The sequence below is a fragment of the Erinaceus europaeus genome, chromosome X (assembly GCF_950295315.1).
Source record: "Erinaceus europaeus chromosome X, mEriEur2.1, whole genome shotgun sequence".
Taxonomy (NCBI): domain Eukaryota; kingdom Metazoa; phylum Chordata; class Mammalia; order Eulipotyphla; family Erinaceidae; genus Erinaceus; species Erinaceus europaeus.
Window position 1 is genome coordinate 72,401,577 of NC_080185.1, and position 25,126 is coordinate 72,426,702.

General features: G+C 39.5%; 1 long non-coding RNA gene across 1 annotated transcript; it reads right to left on the reverse strand.

The window, feature by feature from the left end:
• Positions 1-2,034: 2,034 nt before the first annotated feature.
• Positions 2,035-25,124, reverse strand: LOC132535818 (uncharacterized). Its single transcript, XR_009547549.1, has 3 exons — positions 24,686-25,124; positions 8,196-8,260; positions 2,035-2,211 (listed from the first exon to the last, which is right to left on the reverse strand). It is a non-coding gene; the product is annotated as an uncharacterized LOC132535818 (long non-coding RNA).
• Positions 25,125-25,126: the final 2 nt, after the last annotated feature.

A 25,126-nucleotide genomic window follows, 5' to 3' on the forward strand; every position in this document is an offset into this window, starting at 1 on the left:
GGTTCATCTAGCTCTAATGTGTTGGTATGCTTCTGGATTCTGCTTGTGAAGCCTTCTGATTTTATCATCACATTGCGTTCGCTTGTGTTGCTTGCTATGTGTTCTGTTTGCACGTCCACTGTTGGCTGGGCACCCCCTGCTTCCGGGATATTGGTTTGGTTCCCCCCCCCCGCCTCTGGGACATTTGTTTAGTCATAGCTGGTTCACGCTTCTTCCTTCTCCCTGCCCCCTGTAGTACCTATCTTTCCTTTGTTCCTGACTCTCCCGCCGGAGGAGAGAGAAGGAGGACAAAATTGGGTTGTGATTACATTAGATTAGTTTGGTGGTAGGCGTATAGCATAATGGTTATGCACAGAAGAGTTTAGGTTGTTGGACTGCATCCCCGCTCGTGAATAAAGATTGAACTGCGTTCTCAGCTCAGCCATCAGTCTCTGGTCGTCTCTGTCCCCTGCCCGCGAAGCCAGACCGCGAAAACGACACTAATGAGATAAGACTATTAAGTGGGAAAGAGCATTCTAGAAATGTTCCAAATTGACGTGAAAGCCAAAAGGTAATGGTAAATTAGAGGAAACCAGTAATGAGCTTGTCTGATATGTGGAAAATACTGAAAGGTGTATTCACCTTGGTGATTCTATCTATCAGCAATGTATGAGAGTGAGGGAGTACTTCTGGCTGCACTCAGAGTTTAAACACTTAATTCTGACAAAGGGAATGGTGGCAACAGAAAAGAGGAGACAGGAGGGGGACTCCACAAGGTCTATTGAATGTTGGTGTCTGGAGGTGAAATGGAGGGTGAAATAAGGGCCTCAGAGTCTAAACTGGAAGAGTGCTACATTGAGTCATTATGGAAAAAAGGAGAAAATGAGCAAGTGTTGAGGGACAGGAGGTTCCTGGAGGATACTGCCCAGAAAATGGGAGTGGTGACAGGTGTGGCTTGGTTATATAAGTTATATAACTTATAGAAATGAATAAGGTGTTCAGAAAGACTCAGTTCTATATAGTCAACTAGTTGTCCCCAAAGGTGCCAAAATCATACAATAGTGAATGTGTAGTATATTCTACAAGTGATACTAGTGAAACTGGAGACTAATATTAAAAATAATGAAGGAGGGTGTGGTAGTGCAGCGAGTTAAACGCACTTGACACAAAGCACAAGCACCAGCCTAAGGATCCCAGTTCCAGCCCTCTGCTCCCCACCTGCACAGGGGTTGCTTCATAAGTGATGAGGCAGGTCTGTAGGAATCTGTCTCTCTCTCCTCCTCTGTGTCTCCCCTCCTCTCTCTATTTCTCTGTTATGCCCAATAATGACGACAGCAATAACAACAATAATAATAACAGCAACGATGAACAACAAGGGCAACAAAAGGGGAAGATAATGGCCCCCAGGAGCAGTGGATTTGTAATGCAGGCACCGAGCCCCAGCAATAATCCTGGAGACAAAAAAAATGAAGTAGGGGGCCAGACTGTAGCGTACCCTGTTAAGCGCACATAGTGCCAAGTGCAAGGACCAGTGCCAAGGATCCCAGTTTGAGCTCTTGGTTCTCAACCAAGGGTGGGTCACTTCGCAAGCAGTGAAGCAGGTCTGCAGGTGCCTATTTTTCTCTCCTCGCTGTATGTTTCCCTCCTCTCTCAATTTCTCTGCCATATCCAACAACAGTAACAGCAGCAGCAACAACAACAACAATGGAAAAAAGGTTGCTGCTCCATAGTGCAGGCACCGAGCCCCAGTGATAGCCCCAGAGGGGGGAAAAAAAAAGCAAGAAATTGAAATAGTGGTTATTGTACCAAAATAAATAATTCTGGGGGAGGGGACAGCTTTCAGGTCCCGGAGCATGATGGTGGAGGAGGAGCTAAGCTAGGGGTGAGAGTGTCTTGCATAAAATTGAGAAATTTTACATATGTATCAAAGTCAGTATTTATTGGCAACCATATCAGATGTCAGGCTCAGGCAAAAACTAGTCAAGTCATGGGCCCCTTGGAATATACCTAAAATAGACCTAGTAGCTATTTCCAAAATGGAGACCCCAAATCTTCATCTGCAATATTCTTGCCTTTAGGTTCATGGTTAGTCAACAATTTGTTTGGCTTTATATGTTAACTCTTTTTTCAGCCACCAGATTCCAGACGATAACATAATGCCAACCATACTTCCTTGGGCAGACGAATCCACCAATGTGTCCTGGAGCTCCACTTCCCCAGATTTCTGGCCCACTAGGGAAAGAGAAAGACAAGATGAGAGTATGGATCGACCTGTTAACCCCCATGTTCAGCGGGGAAGCAATTACAGAAGCCAGACCTTCCACCTTCTGCACCTCATAATGACCCTGGGTCCATAGGGTTAAAGAATAGGAAAGCTATCAGGGTAGGGGATTGGATACAGAGTTCTGGTGGTGGGAATTATACCCCTCTTATCCTACGGTCTTGTGTTTCCATTTTATAAATAAAAATTAAAAAAGAAATTTCCATCTATGCATCCAATGAGAAGCCATCTAAATATATCAAATATCTGCTGAAAAAGCTACAGCAATATATTAACAGCAACACAGTAATAGTAGGGTATTTCAACACCCCACTCTCAAGGTGACAGATCATCTAGACAGAAAATTAATAAATAAATGAAGGAATTAAATAAAGAGATAGATAATCTAAAACTACTGGACATTTTCAGAGTCATTCACCCAAAGAAACTGTACTACATATTCTATTCAAGTCCACATGGGTCATTCTCAAGGACAGACTATATGATAGGCTACAAAGACAGTGTCAATAAATTCAAGAGCACTGAACTCATCCCAAGCACCTTCTCATACTACAGTGGAATTAAATTAACACTCAACAATAAATAAAAAATTAGTAAAAGTCCCAAAGTAAGAAATTTCCATTAATTCCCATCTTCTTGTACTGTTTTGTTCATGAAGTGATGACAGAAGTCCAACTGCAAAGAAGACCAAAACAAAAAGAAACCAGTGGGACTACATCAAAGTGAAAAGTCCTTGCAAAGCAAAAGAAACCACCATCCAAAGAGACTCCTTACAGAGTGGGAGATCTTTTTCATGCCATATATCAGACAATAGGCTAATAACCAAAATTTATAAAGACCTCATAGGCTAATAACCAAAATTTATAAAGACCTCACTAACAAAAGAAGAAATAACTCATTCCAAAAGTGGGGAGGATATATGAACAGAATTTTCACCAAAGAACATATCCCAAAAACCAAGAGATATATTTGAAAATGCACCATCATTGATTGTCAGAAAAATGCAAATAACGACAATGAGATACCACTTCACTACTATGAGAATGTCATACACCAGAAAGGATAGTAACAACAAATGCTGAAGTGATTGTGGGGACAAAAGAACCCTTCTATACTGCTGGTGGGAATGTAAATTGGTCCAACCTTTCTGGAGAGTTGCCTAGAGAATCCTCAGAAGGCTAGAAATGGACCTACACTATGACCTGCTAATTCCTTTCCTGGGGTATATCATTTTAAAATATTTATTTATTCCCTTTTGTTGCCCTTGTTGTTTTATTGTTGTAGTTATTATTGTTGTTGTTATTGGTGTCGTCATTGTTGGATAGGACCTAGAGAAATGTAGAGAGGAGGTGAAGACAGTGAGAGGGAGAGAAAGAAAGACACCTGCAGACCTGCTTCACCGCCTGTGAGCCTGTGAAGTGACTCCCCTGCAGGTGGGGAGCCGGGGGCTCGAACCAGGATTCTTAGGCAGGGTCCTTGTGCTTTGTGCCACCTGTGCTTAACCCGCAGCGCTACTGCCCGACTCCCTCTTGGGGTATATCTTAAGGCACAAATACCGTCATCCAATACCTATTTCTGTAGTAGCACAATTTGTAATAGCCAAAACCTGGAAGCAACCTAGAGCTGAGTAAGTTGTGGTATATGTGCATAAAGGAATATTACTCAGGTATTAAGAATCATGAATTCTCCTTCTTCACCTCATCTTAGATGGAACTTGAAGGAGTCATGTTAAATGAGGCAAGCTAGAAATAGAAGGATGAATATGGGATGATCTCACTCAAAAATAGAAGTTGAGAATGAACAGAATGGGGAAATACAAAATAGAACTTGGGCTGGATTTGATGTTATGCACCAAAGTAATATACTCTGAGGTGGGTAGCAGGGTGGGGTGGAAATTCAGGTCCTGGTGCATGATGTTAGGCTGGGAGTGACAGTGTTTTGTAGAAAACTGAGACAGTTTACACATGTGTCAACACCTGTATCTGTTGTAAATAATTAATTCCCTAAAAAATGTCATGGGGGGAAGAGGGAGTAGCAGCAGTGGGTTAAGGATGCATGGCACTAAGAGCAAGGACCCACGTAAGGAATCCGGTTGGAGCCCCAGGCTCCCCACCTACAGGGGGCGTCGCTTCACAGGTGGTGAAGCAGGTCTGCAGGTGTCTGTCTTTCTCTTCCCCTCTCTGTCTTACCCTCCTCTATTGATTTTCTTTCTGACCTACCCAACAACAAGAACTGCAACAACAACAATAAACAACAAGGGCAACAAAAAGGGAAAACTAGCCTCCAGGAGCAGTGGATTCATAGTGCAGGCACTGAGCCCCAGTGATAACCCTGGGTAGGCAACCAAAAAAAAAAAAAAAAAAGAAGAAGAAAAAGAAGTCATGGGACCTATATTCAATGAAGTACTACTTGGCTATCAAAAAGGTGATACTATATTACTTTCAGAGGGGGAAAATGTTTAGAGAAGATGATTAAAGAGCTCTGGACCCCAGTTCCACCATGACCTGGAACATTTGTGACCAAAATATCTTTGTTTTTATTCCATCACTGAGAGGGAGGAGAATTTGGAAAATGACAAAGTCAGGTGTTATAAAAAAATGGAAACTCAAAGTAGAGATAGGTGTAGGTGAGACTTAGAAAGGAGGTAAGGATGGCCATAGATGTGAATAAAAATGGGCATATATTCGATCCATATCTATGACCTTGAAAGAACTATGGCAGTTTCCACTGGAATGGGTTGGGGGCACGGAACTCTGGGGATGACTATACGCTTAATATCTTATAATTATGTAAATCACTTTTAAATAACTAAGAAAATAAAGCAAATTAAAACAGAGGTATGGCCTGGGGGGGGAGGAAGCAGTTATGGGATATATATATTCAATGGAGTACCATTCAGCAATAAAACATATGATATCATGTCCTTTCAGGTAAAATGGATGGAACTGAAGGAGCTTAAGCTTAGTGAGGTGAGTAAAGAGGTGAAGGATAACTACTAGATTTATAGAACTAAAATTTATAGAAGAAAACATCAGTGAGTCATTGTAAGTTCTTTACATTGAAGATGTATTTGGAGACTCAACCTCATGGGTACGGGAATAAGTGGGGCTAGATCAAAGTAAAGAGCTTCTACACATCAAAAGCAAACTACACAAGGATAATCCAGCACTACAGCAAATGGAAGAAGATATTTGCTTATCAACACATTCGACAAGCAACTGATATAGCAAACACTAATGAAGAACTAGTACAGCCCAATTAAAGAAAAAAAAATTAACCTAATCAAAAAGTGGACCATGTTTTGTCCTGCTTTCCATCTTACTGCATTTGAGCCACCAAGTTGCAGATGCTACTATGACTCCATCCTGATTTCCCTGGGCAGACTACCTCACTAATGTGTCCCAGAAAATCACCTTTCCAGAGCCCTACCCCACTAGGCAACGATAGAAACAGACTGGGGGGTATGGATTGACCTACTAATGCCCATGTCCAGCAGAAAAGCAATTATAGAAGGCAAAACTCCCACCTTCTGCCTCCCCAAAAGAATTCTGAACCATACTCCCAGAGAAAAACAAATTAAGGGGAACATGACCAGAGACCTCTGAACTGCAATTCCATCAGGACTCAGAGAATGAAGAGGGGAAAGTGAAGGATATGTAGAAGCGGCAATAGGTATAGGTGTGTCTTAGAGATAAAAAGAAGGCAGGATCATAGAAAAAAATGGGCAGATACATATGAATATAGATAGTTATAGAAATAATAGTCAACTCATATCTGTGACCTTGGGAGAACTACCTGAGTTTCCAATGGAGGGAATGGAGATACAGAACTCTGATAGTGGGAACAGTGTAGAATTATATCCCTGTCAACTTATACTTTTGTCAATATTAATCACTAATTTTTAAAAAGTGGGCCAAAGAACTAAACATTTTTTTAAAACCTGGAAGCAACCCAGGTGCCCAACAACAGATGAGTGGCTGAGAAAGCTGTGGTATATATACACAATGGAAAACTACTAGAATGGTAGCCAGGCATTAGCGTACCTGGTTAAGTGCACATGTTACAAGGTACAAGGACCCAGTTTCGAGCCCCCCATCCCCACCTGCAGGGCAAGGTTTTGCAAGTGGTGAAGCAGTGCTGCATGTGTCTCTCTGTCTTTCTCCTTCTTATCTCCCCCTTCCCTTTCAATCTCTGGAAGTCTCTATCCAATAAGATAATAATTTTTTAATGTAGAATGTCAAAAAGTTAAAGGATGAAATTTATGTCAGAGAAGTGTCAGTATCTAGAGGTTACACAAAAGCCTTGATGAAAGGTTTGAAATCATCTGCATAAAAGACTGAGCTAGAGAAGAAAAGATTTCCAGCTGAGTCCTGGGCACTGAAACACTCCTAACTGAATAATGAAGGTGAAAGATTAGCAGTCTATACAAAGAGAAAACAAGAAAAGGACTATAACAGGACTGAGTAGTTCTGGTGGTGGTTTATCTTCGTCTGAAATTGGCATTTTAAGTAAAATCCTGAAAATCTTCATTTTACACATGAACAAAACAAAATGTCTCAGACAGATTAAGTTATGCAAATTCTCAGAGCTACAACTAAGTGGTATCAATGGAAGCACAATACATAAACATGAAAGGAACACAATATTTCTTTTTAAAGAATCAAATTATATTAAATAATAATAGGATACTGGTGATAAAAATATTAAAGGAGAAAGCTATATTTTCTTTTTTATTTTATTTTATTTTTATTTTTGGATAAAGGAGTGATATTGAGAGGGGAGGGAGAGAGACAGAGAGACACCTACAACTCTACTTCACCACTCATGAAGCTTTCCTTTTGCAGATGGGGACCAGGTACTTGAACCTGGGTCCTTGCACGACAGTGTGTGCGCTTAACCAGGTGTGCCACCGCCTGGCCCTGAGAGCTAGATTTTCAGAGCATAAATGTAGTAATTTAAAAGGAAGAGGGGTATATGATATTATTCCCAAACTCTTTCACCAGTAGGACAATCAGCAAATTACTTAACTGATTTGTCTAAATTTTATCTGTAAAAAAGACACAATACCTATCATCACACAGTGCTTAAACTGATTTGAACACTCAAATAAAACATTGGTTTCTTCATCTAGAATGTAATACTGTTCAGAAGGGCAAAGTCATCATTATGTTTTGTATATATTCATGTTAAACTTGTACCACTGTATCTATATAAAAGTACTACACCAAAGTAAAAGACTCTGGGGTGGGTGGGTGGGTGGGGAGAATACAGGTCCATGAAAAATGATGAATGAAATAGTGGGGGTTGTATTGCTAAATGGGAATCTGGGGAATATTATGCATGTAAAAAAAAAAAAAAAGTAGAAACGCAAAGCAGAAATTGACTGAGTTTGGAGTATGGCACCAAAGTAAGAAAGCAGAAGTATACTAGAGTTTGCAGTGAGTACCTCCCTAATACTTCCTCTCCACTTTTCCAAGCTTTGGGTCCATGATTGCTCAACAATTTGTTTGGCTTTGTATGTTAACTCTCTTTTCAGTCACCAGGTTCCAGGTGTCATCAGGATGCCGGCCAGACTTCCCTGGATTGAAGACACCACCAATGTGTCCTGGAGCTCAGCTTCCCCAGAGACCCATCCTACTAGGGAAAGAGAGAGGCAGACTGGGAGTATGGACCGACCAGTCAATGCCCATGTTCAGCGAGGAAGCAATTACAGAAGCCAGACCTTCTACCTTCTGCAACCCACAATGACCCTGGGTCCATGCTCCCAGAGGGATAGAGAATGGGAAAGCTATCGGGGGAGGGGGTGGGATATGGAGATTGGGAGGTGGGAATTGTGTGGAGTTGTACCCCTCCTACCCTATGGTTTTGTTAATTAATCCTTTCTTAAATAAAAAAAAAGTACTATAAACAAGATTAAAAAAAAGAAAAATATTACCTGGGGAGATGATGTCATGGCTGAGAAAAGGATCAGAAAGCTGAATCAGGGAAGAGAGCAGCTCCCTAATATGGGAAAGGGTATAAATATTACTGTAAACCCCATCGATTTGATGTGATCTGGGGCCCATAGTTAGTTTAGGAGCCTATGTGACCTCTGCATCCCTGTAGATCTGAGCTCACATTCTATGGTCATGACAGGCTGGGAGTATGAATCGACCTGTCAACCCCCATGTTTAGCGGGGAAGCAATTACAGAAGCCAGACCTTCCACCTTCTGCATCCCACAATGATCTCGGGTCCATACTCCCAGAGGGTTAAAGAATAGGAAAGCTATCAGGGGAAGGGATGGTATATCGAGGTTTGGTGGTGGGAACTGTGTGAAGCTATACCCCTCTTATCCTATGGTTTTGTCAATGTTTTGTTTTTATAAATAAAAAATTAAAAAAAAAGAAAAATAGAGGTATCATGCTCCTCAACTTCAGTTAATGCTACAAAGCAAGTATAATTAAAGGCAGCAGAATCGGGAGCTCAGAGATGTGCCCATACTTATACAGCCACCTAGTACATGAAAAAGGGGCCAACAACATGAATGCGGTGGAAAAGGTTTCTTCAACAGATGATGCTGGAAAAATTGGACAGCTACATGTAATGAAACCAAACCATCATGTAACACCATAGACCAAAATAAAATCAAAATGGATCAACAATCTGAATATTAGACCAGAAACTCTAAAATTTACAGAAGAAAACTTCAGTGAAACTTTGCAGGATCTTCACACCAAAGATATATTTGGAGTCTCAGCATTACATGCATGGGCAATGAAGACAAAGTAAAGAAATGGACTACATGAAACTCAAAAGCTTCTACTCATTGAATGCAAACTACACCAGAATAACCAAGCAACCCAATAAATGGGGAAAAATATTTGCACATCACAATTCAACAAGTGTCTCATATCAAATATCTATACAGCCTGGGAACAGATCTACAAAATAATAACAATAATTCAACAAAACTGTGGGCCAAAGAACTAGATACATAGAAATACACATGGCTCACATATATATGAAGAAATGCTCCATTTCAATTGTTTTTTCAAATCTCTTTTTAAATGTTATTAGTGAATTAATATTGATTTACATAATTATAAGATAACAGGGTACTACTTTGCACAGTTCCCACCTCCAGATACCTGAATCCCCATTCCCTCCATTGTAAGCTACAGCAGCTCTTAAGGTTGCAAATACAGCCTATCATTTCTATAGCTATCTGTCTAAATTTGCCCATTTTTTCCTGTGGTCCCATCTTCTCTTCCTTTCTCTTTGTTATTAGTGATTTAATATTGATTTACAACATGAGAAGATAAAAAGGGGTACAATTCCACACCATTCCCACCACCAGAGCTCTGAATCCCAAATCTCTCCATTTTAAGCGACAGCAGTTCTCCTAAGGTTGCAGGTATGGGAGACTAGTATTTTTACAACTATCTGTTTATATTGTATTCCTTTGACCATTTTTAAAAAGATTTTTAAAAAATATTTATTTATTCTTTTTTGTTGTCTTTGTTGTTTTATTGTTGTAGTTGTTATTGTTGCTGTTACTGATGTCATCGTTGTTACTGATGTCATCGTTACTGGATAGGACAGAGAAAATGGAAACAGGAGGGGAAGAGAAAGATAGACACCTGCAGAACTACTTCACCGCCTGTGAAGCAACTCCCCTGCAGGTGGGGAGCCAGGGGCTCATACTGGGATCCTTACCCTGGTCCTTGTGCTTTGCGCCACCTGTGCCTAACCTGCTGCACTACCACCTGACTCCCACCTCTGAGCATTTTTTTAAGGTCTCATCTTCTCTTCCTTTCCTAGTCACACATACACTTATTACTACATCTAAATGCCCCTCCCTTTTCCCTCTTCTCTCTCTATCTGGGTCCTGATGGAGTTGGAGTTCAGAGCCCTCTAGTCATATTCACCCTATAACTTCTCCCCCATTGGGAGTGTGGATCAAAAATTTTTGGGGGTGCAGAAGGTGGGAGTTCTGGCTTCTGTAATTGCTTCTTTGCTGAACATGGGCGTTGGCAGGTTGATCCATAACTCCCAGACTGTTTCTGTCTTTCCCTGCTGGGATAGGGCTCTGGAGAGGTGAGGTTCCAGGATACATTGGTGAGGTCATCTGCCCAGAGAAGACAAGATGGAATCATGAGAGCATCTGCAACTTGGTAGCTGAAAGGTGGCAAGACAGAAAGTGGAACAAAATGATTAATGAACAGTAACCGAAAAGTAGGAACAGAGAAGATGAGAATAGGAATCTTAGGGTGGAAGGAAGGCATGTTCCTAGGGGCCCACGACTATTGTAGTCTTTGCTTGAGTTTGATAGTTAACATGGTGTTGGATAAAAATATTGTCTGAGAAGATGGTGTCAGAGTAAATGGCTAGAAAGTTGGATTAGGGTAGAAAGGAGCTCCCATTGTTGAAAAAATCTCTATGAATAAAATTAACTATTTACCCCATTTACCTGATGTGGGGCATATATATTATTATATATATTAAATATGTTATTATACATTATATAACATATTTAATAATAACATATAATAATATGTTATATATATGTAGCATAGGAGCTTGTTTACCCTCTGAGTTCCTGTAGGTCTGAGCTTGCAGTTCATTGCTACAGCTGGGAACATTGCAGGCTGCATTCATTTCAGGAACAGTTTCCTTGAGCAGTAGGGCAGGATGGCCCAGCCACCCTTTGGAGAGTGGGGCAGTCCCTACCATTGCTACTTTATACTGAGGGCAAGGTCCTGGGCAAGCCTGAAAGAGAGCTAATACTTACAATACTGATGGAAGTGACCAATGATGATGGAGAGGGATCTGTTAGAGGTCTAGACCCATTATATTTGTGTGGGAATCCTAGGATTCCCTGACTAGGGCCCCAGATGATGGGGTGGTCTGGTATTGACCAAAAAGGTCATTATTATCCACTTCACTTATCATCAGAGGAATGCAAATTAAAACTACACTGAGATTCCAGTTTATACCTGAGAGAATGTCCTACAACAACAAAATGGGAAATGACATATATGGCAAGGTTGTGGAGAAAAAGGGACTCTTCTACCTTTCTGGTGGAAAAGCGAACTGTTGCAGCCTCTTTTGAGGACTGTATGTAGAGCCCTCAATTAAACAGAAATGGAATTACCTTATTATTCATCAATACCACTGTGGTCATTTATCCAAAAGACCCTTAATCACTGCTTTGAAAGGACATACACAGCCTGATGTTCATAGCTGTATTATTAACAATAACCAAATAATGGAGGCAGCCAAAATGGCCATTGGCAGATGACTGTCTAATGAGTTTGTGGGATATATACTCCATGGAATACTACTATTACAGTCATAAAGGACAATATTCTGTCCTTTGGGACAAAATGGATGGAATTGGAGGTGATTATGCTTATCAATATAATAAGAGATGAAAGATAGCTATCAGTTGATTTCTTTTATTAATATTTATTTATTTCCTTTTGTTGCCTTTATTGTTTTATTGTTGTAGTTCTTATTGTTGTTTATGTCGTTGTTGGATAAGACAGAGAGAAATGGAAAGAGGAGGGGAAGACAGAGAGGGGGAGAGAAAGACAAACACCTACAGACCAGCTTCACTGCCTGTGAAGCGACTCCCCTGCAGGTGGGGAGCTGGGGGCTCAAACTCGGATCCTTTGACATCCTTGTACTTTGCGCCACATGCGCTTATCCTGCTGTGTTACGGCCTGACTCCCTATCAGTTGATTTCATTCATATGTGGAATCTAGAGAACTGATGCATATAAACTTGCAAAAAAATTTTAAAAGTAGTTTTAAGGGTTGTGAGAACTATGGTGGTTATCTAATATCTTCAGGAGGTAGGAGGGAGGAGACACAGAACTTTGATGATGGGTGTGGTATGGAATTATAAATAGCAATTTTCCAATCTTGTAACTATTAATTATGAATTTAAAAATTAAATTATATAAAAACAAAGGAATAAGTGGTTCTGGCCAGAGCATAATAGCTGCTGAAAGATCATTCCTGCAATCAACTAGATAAGCAACTAAAAATCATTTGGAACCCTACCACATTACGACTAGAAATTCTGAAGAAACTCATTTTATAACATCTAGTTTACTTTGCATATTGGAGACTGTTGCTGTTTTTATCAAAATATATAGTATCTTGCCTGAGTGTTAAGCATTAAAATTTGTGTCATTTACATTTGTATAAGATGGTTTTTCTGGGACAAATTATTGTAATAATGGCTTGTGGTGGGGGAAACAGCTTACCCAATAAAGCATGTAAGAGAAAAATCAGTAAATACAGTTATTGGTACATGAGGAAATGTGGGACTATGTGAAAGCTTGGTAGAGCTTAGGGAAAACTCCCCCCATCCTTGGATGGAGGTCTGGAAAAGACACCCCCTTGTTAGCCTCTCTCATAGAGATGAGCAAAGGAGAAAAAGTCTCCCAGACTTAGTTTCCCCTTGTAAGACTCTCAAGCCCACAGAAATCTTACAGTTTCTCCATGCTAGCAGCAGGCCACATTGCTTCCTGCTTTAAGGTTCATTCAAAGTTCACATAGTCACCCAGAGTTCACACAATCACCTCACTTTTGATCACACTCCATCAAACACCTCCCTGACACCAGACAGTGAAGCCCCCAAATACTATTTCCTTATGTTCCTTGATATCTATGATTTACATCAAGCCTTGTTTATCTTCTCTCTATCTCACCCTACTGGTTTACCCCTATTCTTCTCTCAAATGCCTTTGGGTAATTAAATGCCTGCATCAGGAGACTAATTATATTGACCTTTATGCATCTGCATCAATTCTTGTCATACCAGCCCCCTACCATAAGGGCAAGCTGACCTTTAAGAAACCTGTAATTTCTGACGTATTTGAAAAATGTTCTTTGTTTAACTTTATATATACCCAAGCCCACCCCTGAATAAATTGAGAGTGTTCATACCAGAATCCTCCCCAAGTCTCTTTCTTTATCATGTAGTCTCTTGAGCTAGTGATGGAGTCTTGGTAAGCTTACCTTCCTGGCTGAGAGTCATCCCACGTGAGCCCCAGCAAGGAAAATTTCTCAGTTTTCTTTTTGCTTCAAGGGTTACCGTTGGGGCTCAGTGTCTGCACTACCTGTCCACTGCTCCTGGAGGCTCCTTCCACTTTGTTGTCCATGTTATTTTATTGTTGTTGTGGTTATTTTTATTGTTGTCATTGATGTCATTGTTGTTGAACAGGACAGAGAGAAATGGAGAGAGGAGGGGAAGACAGAAAGAAGGGTAGAAAGACACCTGTAGGCCTGCTTCACTGCCTGTGAAGTGAGCCCCCTACAGGTGGGGAGCCAGAGGCTGGAACTGGGATCTTTAAGTCAGTCCTTGCGCTTTGCGTGTGTGCGCTTAATCTGCTGGTTACTGCCTGACCCCCAATTTCTCAGTTTTCTATAAACACTCTCACCACCCTCCCCCATCCCTGCTAAATCCTCCTTTATCATCATATACCAAGACCTGAAAGCCCTTCTGTCCTTCCAACCCCCTTCCAGAGTCCTTTACTTTGGTACAATACACCAAACACAGTCCAAGTTCTGCTTTGTGTTTCCCCCTCTGCTCTTATTCCTCAATTTCTGTCTTTGAGTGAGATCATCCCATATTCATCCTTCTCTTTCTGGCTTAACTCACTTAGCATGTTTCATTCAAACTGTTATTAACATAGGTATACATGAATCTTTTTGGATGGGTGTGTTTGGTTCTTAAAATAAAAAAAAAGCTGAAAAATAAATTAATATAGATAGCTAGCAGATTATTAAAACAAAATGCAGTTATGTAAAAAAATGAATTAAAAGGAAAGGAAAATGAACACCTATCCTGTTCCAGTTCTTAAAAAAAAATGAAGGGAGGGTGGGGGAAATAGCATAATGCTTATGCAAAATGACTTTCATGCCTGAGATTCCAAAGTCCCAGGTTCAGTCCTTAGAACTGCTATAAAGAAGTGCTGAGTGTTGCTCTGGTGAAAAAAGTTAAATAGAAGGAGAAGAAAAAGAAAGAGAAGAAGAAGAAGATGAGGAGAAGGACGAGGAAGAAGAAGAAGGAGAAGGAGGAGGAGGAGGAAGAGGAGGAGGAGGAGGAGGAGGAGGAGAAGGAGAATAGGAAAGAAGTGGAGGAAGAGGGAGGGAACATTTGCAAAAACATTTTTATAAAACCAGTGTTCTCCAATTTCCAAAACAGAAAAGACAGAAGAAAAACAAAACAGGGAGTTGGGCGGTAGTGGAGCAGATTAAGCGCCTGTGGCACAAAGCGCAAGGACAGGCATAGGGATCCCTGTTTGAGCCTCAGGCTCCCCACCTGCAGGGGAGTCGCTTCACAGGCAATGAAGCAGGTCTGCAGGTGTTTGTCTTTCTCTCCCTCTCTCTGTCTTTCCCTCCTCTCTCCATTTCTTTCTGTCCTAACAACAACGACATCAAAACAACAACATTAACTACAATAATAAAAAACAACAAAAGCAACAAAAGGGAAAATAAATAAATAAATATTAAAAAGGAATAACAAAATAAAATAATTGCACGATATATCTGATCAACATTATGCAGAAGCCTTCAAAAAATAATAACAAATTGAACCCAGTAACACATTCAGAGAATATTTTGTGATAACCTAGTGGGATTAACCCAAAGATGTAGGTATGGTTCAATACAAACCAATTAGTATAATATGCTACATCAATAAAGTGAATGGTAAATACTACTTGATCATATTAATAGGCACTTAGAAGGAATTTGACAAAATTCAACATGCATTTATAATAAAACAGTAAATACTTTAGAAAACATACTGCAATATAATAAAGGTGATGTATGATTAACTCACACCTTGCATTATGCTCAATGGTGTAAAAATGAAAAAAAAATCTCCTAAGATCTGCAGTAAGACAAAGACATCCACGGTCATTAATGTTGCTAAACATACTCATTGAAGTCCTACAGAGAGTCATCAGGTAAGAAGGTAAAATGATAATAAAAAAGAATAAAATTGGGGAGAGTAGAAAACAAAATACTCTTATTGCAGGAGATATGCAATATACATAGGATACCCTGAAGACTCCACCAACCAACAAACAAACAAGCAAACAAAAAACTACTAGGCACAATAAATTAATAAAGCATTAGGATACAAAATACATGAACCTATTGCATTTCTTAAAAAGGGTAAAATAAAGGAAGCAATTCTACTTGAAAAGCTAAAATACCTTAGAGTAAACCCAATAAAAAGGAGAATAAAAAAATTTATAATGGAAAGTGTAAGAAGGCATGAGAGAAGTAAAATAAACAAAAAGATGTAAATATATTTTATGTTTATGGACTGGAAAAATAAATACTATGAAAATGGATATCTTACCTTAAAGGAAATTATAGATTCAATGCAATCAATCAATCCCTGCCAAAGTCCTAATGACATTCTTCAAGGAAACAAGAGTAATTGCAACATTTGTATGAAAACACAAGAAATAACAAATAGCAATTCCGAGGGGAGAGAATGAAAAGGAAAGCATTATACTCCCTTACTTTGAACCATACTACAAAGCAAAAGTAATTAATACAGTAGAGGATTGGGGCAAACATAGATACACATACCAATCGAACAGAGAAATAAGAAATGAGCCTACACATGTATGTACATCTAACCTATGAATCTGAAGATTAGTGATATCACTCAGCAGAAAAGACAATTAGTGGAATATATGATAGAATAGAAAAGAGAGATAATATCTAGGTATGAGAATGATAGTATCATGTGTTTGATCTCATTGCTGAGTACAAAAAGCCTAGAACAGTTTTGTCTTTTTTATTTTTATTAGTGATTTAAAAGTGATTAACAGTTTATCTCTATGATTGAGAAAAATAAGGTAACTATTAAATAAGCCAGTATTGCTTGTGGCATAAAAGTTGTGACTAAGTAAAGGTAACAAATAGTGAAAGAAATGGAAAAATTATTGCACGTTTGGATTAGTGACAAACACAGGTGATACTATTTCTGAGGCAATACTAATCTGTGAACAGAACAGCTGCATGCCTGTTAAAAGACAAGCCAGGGACAATTGAAGTGTTTAAAGCCAGTCTCATATGGTTTGATAAATTTAAATGGAGACCTGGCATGCTGAGACAATAAGGAGGCAGCCAGTGAAAACAAAGACGCTGCTGAAAAGCTTGTTCATGATTTTAGGAACTCCCTAAAGTCTGAGAGTTTTAGTCCCAATGAGACTTCAATTGTAATGAGACCGGTAAAAATTTTGGAAGGAAATGCCTAACAGAAACTACATCTCTCAAGAGGAGAAGGCATTGTTAGGATACAGGTTGATAGAGGCAGGCTAATTCTGTTTTTGTATGGGAATGTTATCCAGGACTTAATATTTAAACCTCTATTAGTCTACCCCAATGAAAATCCCTGAGTTTTCCAGAGAGAAAATATGATAAAAGCAAGTTAAGCGTAATGTTGAGGGCCAACAGCAAAGCCTGGGTAACCAGACAGTTGTTCATCAAATGGATGGACCAAATATTTGGCCTCAGTGCCAATTAACTAATTAACTAATTAATTAATTGAAAAGTATAAAGGAGAAATCAAAAACTTCCTAAACATAAAGTAACTGAAGGAATTCACCATCAACAATTCTGTTTTGCAAGAACCATTGAAGGGAGTACAAGACAAGAAGTAAAGGAATTTATAACTCCAAAGGAAGTAATCTCTGGTAGAATATAAATGGAAACTCAACCAAAGGAACAAAAGGACCAACCATATAGGAAAAGGGTGGGTAGAAAGGACAGTGTGATATGACCAATGTGAATAAACCAAGAACAACCATCAAAGGCCTAAACAGAAGAACAGAAAAGAAACTCTTAAATCTCAATCTGCCTCTCCTTTGCTGGAAACAGAAGAAAAATTGTTGGGTGGGATAGGTCAAGAAAGAAGGATGAATACGAGATAACTCTACATGTAAGTGGAACTTGGGAGACAGAGTTGGGAAGGGGGAAACACAGGATGACACTTGGACAGGGGATGGGTACTTCAACAAAGCAAGGGACTCTGGGGAGGGAAAGGAATAGGGCTTCTGAGGGAAGAGGGGGTTTGAGGCATCTGATGGGGGGGGATAAAAATATGCAGCAGACACCTGTTACACAGAACAGGGAAACCATTAACATGTGTAAACAGATGTACTATAATTCATTACCTCCCCTCCAATAATTTGTTTAAATTTCTTTATTGGGGAATAAATGTTTTATATTCGACAGTAAATACAATAGTTTGTACATGCATAACATTTCCCAGTTTTCCATATAACAATACAATCCCCACTAGGTCCTCTGTCATCCTTCTTGGATATGCATTCTCCCCATCCACTCATCCCAGAGTCTTTTACTTCGGTGCAATACTCCAATTCCAGTTCAGGTTCTACTTGTGTTTTCTCTTCTGATCTTGTTTTTTAACTTCTGCATGAGAGTGAAATCATACCATATTCATCCTTCCGTTTCTGACTTATTTCACTTAACATGAATTTTTCAAGGTCCATTCAAGATAGGCCAAAAACGGTGAAGTCACCTTTTTTATAGCTGAGTAGTATTCCATTGTGTAGATATACCAATGATATACCAAGTGGTATATCATTGTTGTCTTTATTTGCATTTCTCTGACAATCCAAGCCTTGGAGCATTTTTTATGTGTTTCATGGCCTTTTGGATCTCTTCTGTGGTGAATATTCTGTCCATGTCCTCCCCTCATTTTTGGATGGGGTTACTTGTTTTCCTGTTGTTGAGTTTGGCAAGTTCTTTATATATTCTGGTTATTAGCCTCTTGTCTGATGTATGGTATGTAAAGATCTTCTCCCATTCTGTGAGGGGTCTCTTAGTTTGGGTAGTGGTTTCTTTTACTGTGCAGAAGCTTTTTAATTTGATGTAGTTCCATAGTTTAAGCTTGCCTTAGTCATCTTTGTAATTGGATTCATTTCATTGAAGATGTCTTTAAAATTTATGCAGAAAAGAGTTCTGCCAATATTTTCCTCTAAGTACCTGATAGTTTCTGGTCTAACATCCAAGTCCTTGATCCAGTTGGAATTTACTTTTGCATTTGGTGAAATATAATGGTTCAGTTTCATTCTTCTGCAGGTTTCAACCCATTTTTTCCAACACCATTTGTTGAAGAGACTCCGTTTTCCCTATTTCATAGCCTGGGCACCTTTGTCAAAGATTAGATGTCCATAGGTGTGGGGGATTACTTCTGGGGTCTCAAATCTATTCCACTGGTCAGTGTGTCTATTCATGTTCCAGTACCAAGCAGTTTTGATGACAATGGCCCTATAATACAATTTGAGATCTGGGAGTGTGAAGCCTCCAGTTCTGTTCCTTCTTCTCAAGATTGTTTTGGCAACTCTAGGTCTTTTCTGGTTCCAGATAAACATTTGTAGCATTTGTTCTATTCTTCTAAAAATGTGGTTGGGATCTTGATGGGCATAGCATTAAATTTGTAGATGGCTCTGGGTAGTATATTCATTTTGATGATGTTAATTCTTCCAACCCATGAACATGGAATATCTTTTCACTTCTTTGTGTCTTTTTCTGTTTCCTTGAGTAGTGACTCATAATTTTCAGTATACAAGTCTTTCACTTCTTTGGTTAGGCTTATTCACAGATATTTTATTGTTTTTGTTGCTATAGTAAAAGGAATTGATTTCTGGATTTCAACTTCTTTTAACTTAGTGTTTGCATATGGGAATGCCACTGACTTTTGAATGTTAATTTTTTAGCCTGACACCTTACTGTATTGCCTGATGATTTCCAAAAGATAATTGCTGGATTCCTTACGTCTTTCTATGTATACTATCATGTCATCTGCAAATAGGGTGAGTTTGACTTCTTCTCTTACAATCTGTATTCCTTTAATTCCTTGCTCCTGCCTGATTGCTATGGCAAGAACTTCCAACACTATGTTGAATAGTAATGGTGATAGTGGGCAGCCCTGTCTAGTACCTGATCTGAGGGGAAACACTTCCAGTTTTTCATCATTGAATATGGTGTTGGCTGTGGGTTTACTATATATATATACTCCACTATCTTGAGGAATTTTCCATCTATTCCCATTTTTTGTAGTGTTTTGACCATAAAGGGATGTTGTATTTTGTCAAAGGCTTTCTCTGCATCTACTGATATGACCATGTGGTTTTTGGTCTTGCTTTTGTTGATGTGGTGGATCACGTTGATTGATTTACGTATATTAAACCAACCTTGCATGCCTGGGATAAACCCCACTTGGTCATGGTGAAGAATCTTTTTAATATATTGCTGTATCCAGTTGGCTAGAATTTTGTTCAATATTTTCGCATCTATGTTCATCAGAGATATTGGTCTGTAGTTTTCTTTTTTGGTTGTGTCCCTGTCTGCTTTTGGTATCAAAGTGATGTTGGCTTCATAGAAGCTGGAAGGGAGTATTCTAGTGTCTTCAATCTTCTGGAGGACTTTTAAAAGCAGAAGTATTAGTTCTTCTTGGAAGGTTTTGTAGAATTCATTTGTAAAACCATCTGGACCAGTACTTTTATTTTTGGGAAGGTTTTTGATAACTGTTTCAATTTCATTAGCTGTGATGGGCCTGTTCATGTTATCTAGTTCGTCTTTACTTGGTTTTGGAAGTTCATAGGTATCTAGGAAATCATCCATTTCTTCCAGGTTCTCTAGCTTGGTGGCATATAGTTGTTCATAGAAAATTTTTAATTAGTGAGTAGTGATCGACAAGATTGTGGAATAAGAAGGGTACAATTTCCACCACCAGAGTTACGTATCCCGTCTCCTCCACTGGAAGCTTCCCTATTTTTTTAAATAATTTTTATTTATAAAAAGCAAACACTGACAAAAACTATAGGATAAGAGGGGTACAACTCCCACCACCAGAACTCTGTATCCCCTCCCCTCCCCTGATAGCTTTCCTATTCTTTATCCTTCTGGGAGCATATTCTTTATTCCTCTGGGAGTATGGACCAAGGATCTTTATGGGGAACAGAAGGTGAGAGGTCTGGCTTCTTTAATTGCATCTCTGCTGGACATGGGTTGCACTCATTTCAGGACAAGTCTTCCTTGAAAGCTGGATATGGGCAAGAGACTGGCTCACTTTCATCATTGTCCTTTTGGTCACTACCAGGCCACCTCATCATTCGAAGTCCTAGTCAGGGCATCCTGGGAGTCTCACATAGATATGATGGGCCTAGACTCTAACAGATTCCTCTATCCACCATCACTATTCATCTCCATCAGGAACAACCTCATAAACCCTCTGTGTGCCTCTACAGACCTTGCCTTTAATGTAGAACAACAAATGGTAGGGACTGCCCCACTATCCAAAGGGAGACTGCCACTCAAGGAAGAAGACTTTTCCTGAAATGAGTGCAGTGTACAATGTTCTTAGCTATGACCATGGAATGTGAACTCAGACCTACAAGGATGTAGAGGTTACACAGGCTCTTGTGCTAAATATAAATAGACATGGGCCCAAATCAGATCGATGGGGTTTATAGTTAACAGCATTTATATACTTTCCCTATATTTGGGAGCTTCTCTCTGCCCTGATCCAGTTTTCTAGTCCTATCCTCAACTCTGACACCATTCCCCCAGACAATACCATTAGCACTCCTGCATGTTAGCTGTCAGGCTCAGACAAAAATTGGTAAAGTCATGAGCCACTTGGAATATACCTAAAACAGACTTCCTAGCTTCTTCCAACATGAAAACCCCCCAAATCTGATCTGCTGTACTCTTACCTTTAGGGTCCTGATTATTAAACCATGTGTTCTGCTTTGTATCTTAATGCTTTTCAGCCACCAAGTTGCAGATGCTATTATGATGCCAACTTGACTTTCCTGGGCAGACAACCTCTCCAATGTGTCCTGGAACCTCCCTAGAGCCCTACCCCACTAGGGAAAGATAGAAACAGGCTGTGGGAATGGATCAACCTATGAACACTCATGTCCAGCAGAGAAGCAATTACAGAAGCCAGCCTCCCACCTTCTGCTCCCCATAAAGATCTTTGGTCCATACTCCCAGAGGGGTAAAGAATAGGGAAGTTTCCAATGGAGGGGAAGAGATACAGAACTCTGGTGGTAGGAATTATATGGAATTGTAGCCCTCTTATACCACAATCTTGTCAATAATTATTAATTCACTAATAAAAATAATTTGAGGGAGTCGGGCTGTAGCACAGCGGGTTAAGTGCAGGTGGCGCAAAGCACAAGGACCAGCATAAGGAACCGGGTTCGAACCCGGCTCTCCACCTGCAGGGGAGTCGCTTCACAGGCGGTGAAGCAGGTCTGCAGGTAGGTCTGTCTTTCTCTCCTCCTCTCTGTCTTCCCCTCCTCTCTCCATTTCTCTCTGTCCTATCCAACAACAACAACAACAATAATAACTACAACAATAAAAACAACAAGGGCAACAAAAGGGAATAAATAAAATAAATATTTAAAAAAATTAAAAAAATAATTTGAAAGGATATATGTACCTCTATGCATAAAGCATATAGTTCTTGGCCACTGGAAAATATGACATCATCTCTTTCAAAAGAAAATGGATGGGGGGCTAGGAGGTAGCACCTATGGCTATGTGCACATAGTACTAAGCGCAAGGACCCAAGTTCAGGCCCCAGTTCTCCACCTGCAGGGGGGACACTTCACAAGTGGTGAAGCAGGGCTGCAAGTGTCTCTGTTTCTCTTTCCCTCTATATCTCTCCATCCCTCTTGATTTCTATCTCTATGCAATAAGTAAAATATTTTAAAAAAGAAAATGGATTGAATTTGATGTTTATGTTTGTGAAATTAGTAGGCTAGAGAAAGATAATTATTAGAATGTTTCACTCATGGAAAATATAGATAGCCAAAACAAGATAATTTCCAGAAATTATAATAACAAAGCCAACTCTATACTCTGTGAAGACTACAGTGGTTAGTGGAGAATAAGGGGGGGGTTGGTGGGATAGGTATGTGAGTTCAATGACACTGGAACTCACCTTAGTGATGAATGTGGTGAGTCATATAATGTAGGCAGGTCTAAAACTATACTCCTAAATTTTTACAATATTGTAGTACATATTAAATTAGTAAAAATTTAAATACTGAAGTCATAAATACAGAGAATAATGTGTTGATAGTAATGATCTTGAGTGGGTTATTAAGAGATATATTGATTAAGGGTATATATTTGCAACTGGTAGGTAAATAATTTTAGAACTCTAATATAGATTGCTGTGATTATAGATAGTGAAATTGTATTATAAACTGTAATATTTTTTCTTTACTTTATTTTTAAGATAAAGACAGAGAGATGAATGGGGAGAGAGAGGGAGAAAGGCAGAAACCTGCCAGCACTGCTCCAGTGCTCCTGAAGTCCCCCCCCAGCAGGTGAAGACTTAGGGTTTGAACTCAGATCCTCATACATTGTAATATATGTGCTTTACCAGTTGTGCCTCTGCCTGACACTGGATTTTAATCAAAGGGAGTAGATCTAACTGTTCCCAGTAGTAGCAGAAGAAATAATAATGGACTGATCTCAGCTCTTACTTTTCCTGGAACTTCAGTCACAGACCTTGAAGTGAGGAATTGACCTTTATAGCCACTATAGTTCCAAAGAAAACAATACATGACAGAGCTGCAACAACTCCCCAGCCCATTGCACAACCAGACCACCTATCCTTCCAGCTGCATCCCCTCCCCCTAAACAATTTCCCCTTCATTGAGTATAAAAACCTGTTGGTTTGTGGGATACAGTACCAGCCTGGACTCATGTCCATTGGTCCCTGTCTGACTACCTTGTCTGCTGGTCACTCTCAGCTTTCTTCCAATAAACCTGCCTTGGTTCTCAGAGACGCATGTCTTTTTATCTCTCTCTTCTTCTGCATCTCAACTCCCCAGCACTTTTTCTATCAATAACTATGTGGTCCAATAGTGTTAGCTAGCACTGCAATGTCAATCATAATGAAACCGATATAAATCTATTAAATCAATATGTTGCCCAACTTACACAAGAACTGTGAAATACTCATTGAGAAGTCAAAATGTCACTATATGAGGTGATGGATTTGTTAATTATAGGATTGTTGGAAAAGTCATAAACATTTTCATAGCATATCATAGAAAATACATCACGACTTTTCCAACAACCCAATTGATTGGTCATGGCAATCACTTTATAATGCATATAAAATCATCATGCTACACACTTTACACACATAGAATTCTGATTCATTTATTATCAATAAAACTAGTTAATAGGAACATTTAGTTACCTATGCTAGATGTTAAGATATATATATATGTATACATACATACACATATATATATTCAGACTATAAATGTAATGCTGTAACAGGAGTGAATCTTCACTTTTAACTTAATATTTGTTCCTACACTGATCACACAAAATGTTCAAAATCCCAAGTTTCTTCATGTCATAGACTTTTGTAAGTCATTAAATTAGTATCAAATTCATGAATTCCAAAAGTTGCTATATCTTATTCATTTTACTTGTGTCATCAAACATTTCCTTCTCTGATGAGAACGTAAGTCTCTTAGAGACAAGTCCCATTTTGACATTCTCTTTTTTTACCAGATTTCACCCCAAACAAAGCAATCACTTCAGAAACATGCTGAATTGAATGGTCTACTGATTGTTCCCTCTGTTTCTGGACTATCCTCCTCTCACATATCCTGACAACACTTTTTATAAAAATATCTCTGATAATGTTATTGCATTTCTCCTACCCTTCAAAAATATCAAACTGCTTTAGGGTATTATACTAACACATCCTGGCAGAGCATATAAACACTTTCATACAATTTTTCCTCAGTCTATCCTGCCAATTTCATCTCACTTCTAACCTCTCCTCTTCATACAACCTTTCCTCAAGCTATACTTGAACACTTGAATTTTCATTACTGTGTAACTTTGCAAAAGCTATTTCCCTAGGCGTTCCTTCCTGACATTCTTATCTATAGATGATTGAAGCTAAACTTAGAAATCACGGGAGTGGGCGGTAGCTCAGCGGGTTAAGAGCAAGATCCAGGTTGGAGGCCCTGGCTCCCCACCTGCAGGGAAGTCGCTTCACAAGCTGTGAAGCAGGTCTGTAGGTGTCTATCTTTCTCTTCCCCTCTCTGTCTTCCCTTCCTCTCTTCATCTATGTCCTATCCAACAATAACGACATCAATAATAACAACAATAATAACTACAATAATAAAACAACAAGGGTAACAAAAGGGAATAAATAAATATTAAAAAAATTAAAAAAGAAATCTCTACCTTTGTTTCCCCACATCTCTCACAGAATTAATATCGATACCAAGTACTAATATTAATACCAACATGTTTATTTATTTCAAAGATGTTGCAAAGCTAACTGGGGAAAAGGGAAGAAAGAGCCTTGTCAATAGACTTACCAAAGCAGTGATTGAGGCACTATGCTTTAAGGATATAGTTCAAGCAGTAGTAGGAAGATGGGGCTGGACGACCTTTATGTCAACATATGCCATGATCTGCATCTTTCACACTGCAGTTTGTGTATTCATAGAGGTTGTGGATGCGAGAGGCAAACAGAGGAAATGGAGGGGAGACGCAGTGCAGTAGGAGCAGATGGGCGGACCGAAATTTCATCTGCCTTCCTTCCACTTGTGTGTTGGTACAGCCCTACCTTTTGCTCCTTAGCTAAGGGGCGTGAGATGAGAAAAGGGGAGGGCCTGCACTCTCCCTGGGAGTGCCCAGTTTCGACTGTTTGATGGATCACTTTGCGCTGCTCCAACAGGGCCAGTTTATCCATACCATGACTCATGGCTATTGTGTCTGGCCTGGGCACTCAGCCCTGCAGCCCCACAGGTGGTGTC